The sequence below is a fragment of the Humulus lupulus genome, chromosome 4, assembly GCF_963169125.1.
Source record: "Humulus lupulus chromosome 4, drHumLupu1.1, whole genome shotgun sequence".
Taxonomy (NCBI): domain Eukaryota; kingdom Viridiplantae; phylum Streptophyta; class Magnoliopsida; order Rosales; family Cannabaceae; genus Humulus; species Humulus lupulus.
Window position 1 is genome coordinate 13,965,859 of NC_084796.1, and position 5,042 is coordinate 13,970,900.

The window sequence follows — 5,042 nt, forward strand, 5'->3', positions numbered from 1 at the left end:
ACTGACTTATGGCACGAAAAACTTGGTCACATTAATTTAAAAATTTGAAGAAAATTGCAAATGCAGGTCTTGTTCGTGGTCTACCCAAATTGGGTGAACAATCTATTGGTAAGTGTGAACCCTGTCAGTTGGGGAAACAATTGAAAAATTCTCACAAAAGTGTTAAAGGAATTAATATGCCAAAATTTCTTAAACTATTGCATATGGATCTTATGGGTCCTATACAAGTTGAAAGTATTAATGGAAAAATATACATTTTTGTATGTGTTGATGATTTTTCTCGTTTTACTTGGGTCGATTTCTTAAAAGAAAAATCAAATACTTTTGATGATTTTAAAACTCTTTGCATAAAATTAATAGTTGAAAAAGGTTGTAGCACGGGAAAGATTGTGAGAATCAAAAGTGATCACGATAAAGAATTCGAGAATATTGTTTATGATGATTTTTGTAAATCTTTAGGTATTTTTCATGAGTTTTTAGCGCCCAAAACTCCTAAACAAAATGGAGTAGTTGAAAGGAAAAATCGAACCCTACAAGAAATGGCTAGGGTAATGTTGAATAGCAAAAAACTTTCATAAAGACTATGGGCTGAGGCAATTAACACTGCCTGTTACATAATTAACCATGTGTTCTTATGACCAAGTACTACCAAAACTCCATATGAGATTTGGAAAGGTAAGCAACCTAATGTAAGTTATTTTCATATGTTTGGTTGTGTGTGTTACATCCTTATGGATCGAGAAAATATTGACAAATTTGATTCCAAAAGTGATGTGGGTGTTTTTCTTGGTTACTCCATTAATAGTAGAGTTTATCATGTTTATAACATGAGAACTCAAACTGTCATGGAGTCTGTTAACGTTGTTGTTGATGATTTGAAATATTTTTCTGAATATTCCAGTGAAGAAGAAATTAAGAGGTTAATCGATGAAAACACTCAAAGAGAATCATCTGATGTAACTGGAAGTGATTCAGTGCCACATTTTCATAAACAATTGTAACAGAAACTAAATCCATTCTAACAACCTCTAGACAAACAGTGAAGAGGGGTCCAGAAATTATCACAGACTCAATTCAGAGAGAACCTTCTGCCAGAGTAAAAAAGAATCACCCTACTAATCTCATTCTTGGTAACATTGAGGATATTATGGTCACAAGAAGAAGGTATGTGAATTTTGTTCAATTTGTGTGTTTTACTTCATCATTTGAGCCTAAAAATGTGAAAGAGGCTTTGTGTGATGAATCCTGGATTAAAGCAATGCTAGAAGAGTTGGAACAATTTTCTAGAAATGATTTCTGGACTCTTGCTCCTAAGCCTAATCACACCAATGTTATTGGCACCAACTGGATTTTTAAAAATAAAACTGATGAATTTGGTACAATAATTAGAAATAAGGCTAGGTTGGTGGCACAAGGTTACACGCAAGTAGAAGGGGTAGACTTTGATGAAACCTTTGCCCTTGTTGCTAGACTTGATTCTATTAGGCTATTGCTAGCTGTGACTTGCATTATTGATTTTAAACTATACAAAATGGATGTCAAATCTGCGTTTTTGAATGATATATTGAATGAAGAGGCGTTTGTTGAACAACCAAGGGTTTCGAAGATCCCCATTTTCCTGATCATGTTTTTCAACTCAAAAAAGCTATCTATGGTTTGAAACAAGTTCCCAGAGCCTGGTATGAAAGGTTAACTCAATTTCTTATTTTAAATGGTTATTGGAAAGGTGGAGTTGATAATACTTTGTTCATTAAAAACGTTGATTTTGACATTGTTGTTGCTTAAATTTATGTTGATGATATTGTTTTTGGTTCCACTTCTAACACTCAAGTTCAAGAATTTGTCAAGCAAATGAAAGATGAGTTTGAGATAAGCATGGTAGGGGAGTTAAATTACTTCCTTGGATTGCAAGTCAAACAGTCGAAAGATGGAACCTTCATTTCTCAAAGTAAGTATGCCAAAAATTTGGTCAAGAAATTTGGGATGGAGTCTGCTAAACATGCCAAAACACCAATGGGGACCACGACCGAACTGCCCAAGGATGAAAATGGTGTAAAGGTAGATCCAACACTATACAGAAGCAAAATTGGAAGTCTTCTATATCTCACGGCTAGTTGACCTGACATTAGCTATAATGTTGGGGTGTGTGCTCGGTATCAAGGGAATCCTATGGAATCCCATGTAACAGTTGTAAAGCAAATCATTCACTATGTGAATGGTACTCTTGAGTATGGAATTTGGTACTCAAAGGAAACAAACTCTAACCTTGTTTGTTTTAGTGATGTTGATTGGGCAGGCAATGCAGATGACAGAAAAAGTACAAGTGGTGGATGCTTCTATCTAGGGAATAATCTAGTTTCCTAGCATAGCAAGAAACAAAATTCAATCTCCTTGTCAATTGTCGAGGCTGGGTACATAGTTGTAGGAAGTTATTGTACTCAATTGTTGTGGATGAAACAAATGATGACAAATTATGGGTTTGATCTTGACACTTTGACTATTTTTTGTGATAATACTAGTGCAATTAATATCTCAAAATATCACGTTCAACATTCTCGCACTAAACACATTGATATTCGTCATCATTTTATTAGGGAACCTTTTGAAAATAAAACGTTGGTCTTAGAATATATTGAGACTGCAACAAATTGCAAATATTTTCACAAAAGCCCTCGATACGGTCAGGTTTGATTCCCTCAAGAAATTCTTGGGGGTTTGTACTAATTAAATATTGTATGAGTTGTGCCATATCGCTGTGCTAGAAAGTGTTGCTCGATGTCTTCTTGTTATTGTCCAAAGAGAAAGTCTCAAACATTATGACAAAATGTATTTTTACTACTGGTTAGACTTTATAGTTAATATATATCATGCATATTTTTTTTAAAATAAAATCAAAATAAATAGTCCCTCCAATTAATATTCTTCCAAATCAATGTGTGTTTATAGTGTGTGAGCATATGATCCTTAAAAGGTATTTTTGGGATCCATTTTAGAATAGAGCTACCTGCATTGTTGTGAGATTGCCATCTTTGAGCAAGTTGAAACTTTGTAACTATAATTATGTAGAAGATACTCTACCACTGATAAAGGCTGCCTTTAGTGTAGTGTGAAAGCGTCTAATTTGGGTACTCTTTGAGAAAAATGCTAAAAAATTGCCACATAGGGCAATGACCCTGAAAAGGCTAAAATTGCCATATAGGGCAATGATCTCTGCTTTCACAATCACACACAAATGCTTAAGATATATTGTTGGGAAAATTTTTGTAAGACTCATACACACTTAATGATTTGGATAAAATATTTTTTTGTGATAGAAGTAAATATTTTGTGATCTTTTTTGAAAATAAAAGCATGATTTATACTAAATATATTTTCTAACATTATAGTAAATATATGTTACGAATTAATGTTTGTTACTCTAATGATGGGGCACAGAGACATTGGGCACAATCAGAATGGAATATTTTTGGTACTTTTGTTTGTATAATATATTACAAAAAAAAAAAAAAAGACTTGGCTGTGGCTACCAAGAAAGGGAAAATGTGGTTGGTAATATGCTGTTTTTTATTTTGTCACTTATTATATTATTTGACTTCAAAAGTTTCTATTTTTGGATTATTTTCCTTAACTGTGCATAAATATTTTTGGGATGTTATTTCATTAATTTGGTCTTAAAAAGGAATAAAATCAAATCCTTGAGTGTCATTTTATTCTCTTTATAATCGGTCAAAGAGAGATTCATTTCCTCATTCTTTTTAAAAAAAAAAAAACTCTTTCTTTTTCTTTCTCTGTCTTTTTTTTCTCTATTTTTGTTTGCAGCCATGGTGTAAACTTGAGGCAGTGGAGTCCAAGCATTTCCCATTGGTAACAACTTTCTCGGTCACCACAAAGAAGGCTTGAAAACATGTGTTGTCCTTATCTTTTGGCCTCTTCGATAGACAAAGAGTGGGAGTAGTAGTATTATTTTATTTTGGTTTGACTCTTCGGATATGTTTTGATGTGTCTTGAGTTAGATGTTGTATGCAGGGGGAGTTTGTTTCTTGTCTTTGCAAAACTAACCTTGTGCTTCTTGCAGGATCTTCTTGAGTAAATTAAAATAAATGTGCTTCGTTTATAAAAATGCCAAAAAGGGGATATTGTAAAGACCTCGTTTGGCAAATATTTTATAGAACATTTATTTTATTTACTAATGATTTCTATGAATTAAAACTAGTTTGCATTTGCTGTAAAAAACATGTGTGACTCATCATTGAGTTGTCAAAAGTTTTAATTCTTATCTATATCTTAAAAGGATTCCTGAAATAGAAATTACAATCCTTGAAGATATGATCCTATCATGATAATTTCGTGTAGAATAAATCACATATCCTCAAGATATTATTTGACCTGAATGTGATTTATTTTTTCAAATGAATCTGGACTTAACTCTGCCTAGGTACAGAACTGCCCAGTCGGATGCCCAATCTATCGAGATAGAATCAAACAGACTGGCAGATAGTTTCCTTATAAAGAAATTTGCAAATCATTTCTTTATTGCAAGAGAGTCTCTTCAGAACGTACAAACAACTATAAATAGATAGCAAGAGCTCTTGGAAAGTCAAATCTCTTATCTTATGATAAGGATAATTTATTTGATTTATTCTGACTGAGTATTTTCAGGGATTGAGTTATTCTGGATAAGAAAGATTTGAAAATGAACCTGGTCAAGAAAAATGATCAAATTCGTTACAATCAGTAAAGATTGATGATCATGTTGACTCAGTAGTTTCCTATTTCTTCGGAATAGAATCAACCTGGCTGGAAAAAAATTTCAATCAAAGAAATTTGCAAATATCCTTGTATTAATTGCAAGATTTCAGAAGAGCTGGCCTTGGAAGTATGTCTCAGCTATAAATACCTTGTCAAGGCCTTTGGAAAAATCACCTCCTCCATTTTGTATCTTGTAAACATTTGTTATTATTTTTTAGGAGTGTTTCTTTGTAAAGATTAAGTTGTTCACCTTAATCTTTGTGTGTGTTCCGAATGCACTCGTCCATATATCT